The sequence below is a fragment of the Rhincodon typus genome, chromosome 4 (genome assembly GCF_021869965.1).
Source record: "Rhincodon typus isolate 14 chromosome 4, sRhiTyp1.1, whole genome shotgun sequence".
NCBI lineage: Eukaryota > Metazoa > Chordata > Chondrichthyes > Orectolobiformes > Rhincodontidae > Rhincodon > Rhincodon typus.
Window position 1 is genome coordinate 11,156,912 of NC_063335.1, and position 1,656 is coordinate 11,158,567.

Here is a 1,656-nt window from a genome sequence, read left to right on the forward strand (position 1 = left end):
AACTGAGGTTCTGAGGAAGGGTCACCGGACCCGAAACGTTAACTCTGTTTTCTCCTCCACAGATGCTGCCAGACCTGCTGAGCTTTTCCAGCAACTTTGTTTTTGTTCCTGATTTACAGCATCCGCAGTTCTTTTGGTTTTTATTTAATGAGATCTGTAGCTCCATTACCAGTTGTAATGTGATACCCTATGTTGAATTAAATACATAAAAACAGGCCTTTTGGCCCATGAAGTCTGTGCGAGTCCTAATAGAAGCAGTTTCTATCCAGTTACTTGTAGTCATATATTCATTGCACCAGACTGTCAAATTGGATTGTAATTGACAGCATCATTCAGGTGAGGGTGAGGGTAGGAACAAGTCAGGCTCAGTGATCCCAGAGACAGTTTGGATGCAGCCGTGAAGGTGGACAAATGCTGAAGTGAGCTGGTTTGAAGGTCTGCCTCAGTTCTTTTAGATCTTGTCCTGGTTGTATTAAAGGTCTTTAGCTCCCAGTCCTCACCCCTCATACCACGTCTGCTCCACCCACTCCCCATACCTGCATTCCTCTTACATCCTCACCAGAACCCCTCCACACCATCTTCATGGCTCCATCCCTTCATGTCATCCCATGCCCTCACACCCCTTCTATTTCTCCTTGCACCCTCCATGCTCACTCAGTCAGTGTCAACTATAAAATCCAACGAGCCACATAATAGCAATGCCTAGTTTTGAAATGTGCTTAAGAAAACACCCATTTCAAAATCTGTTTTGCAAACCTGCTCCTTTGACAACTCTGTAAAAGTATTAATCAAAGTCACTACAATATCAATGGCAGAAGCTTTTCTCATATCACAGCTCTTAATCTTGTCCAAATTAACATATAGATTTAACAAAATAACTTGCTATAACCCTGTAAAGCTGTCAATTAATCAAATCAGACATTCCACTTGCATCTGTGAAAACAACCCCTCTTGATCCGATCCATTAGTAAGTTTTGGAGCTCAGTCAAGCAGTCATCATAAGGCCATCTTGAGAAATAGATGTATGGCTGTCTTTTTCTGTTAGGACAATTCACAGAGGCAGTGGAAGGGTCAAGAGAGATCGCAATAAGCAGTATCAGCTTAAATGGGAAAGCTGGCCCCATGTCTGCAGAGAACATCATCAGGAGCAGCACAGAAATCAGGAAGAAAAGGTTGCCTTGATGTTCTTCCGAGGGCATGATATACTGATGGTTACAGAAGTAATCAGTGGAGATTACGCTGCTATCTGACTGAATGAGTGCCACGGTCTGTAGTAAAGCAGTACAACAAAAGCAAGACTTCGAAGGAGATGTCAAAGGATACATAGTAGGCAAGGTGAATGGAGAGAAATAATGCATCATGGTCATGGTGAATGTCGATCTAAAATTTTGTTAGATCACATTTCTGTGTACTGGATGGATGTATACCCAATTGACAAGATTCAGGCAGGGTTTTGCAATGGAAATGGGATCAGTTTTGGGTCCTCATATCATACTAAGTGGGGGACGGGTCACTTACTCCATTGGCTGGATGGTTCGTGGACTGTTTACCACCAGCTTCTCAAGTGTTTAGGGACAGGTAATATATGCTTCTCCCCCACTACCGCCAACCACCTGTGATGTCCACATCCCACAACTGAATAGAAAATCATATATT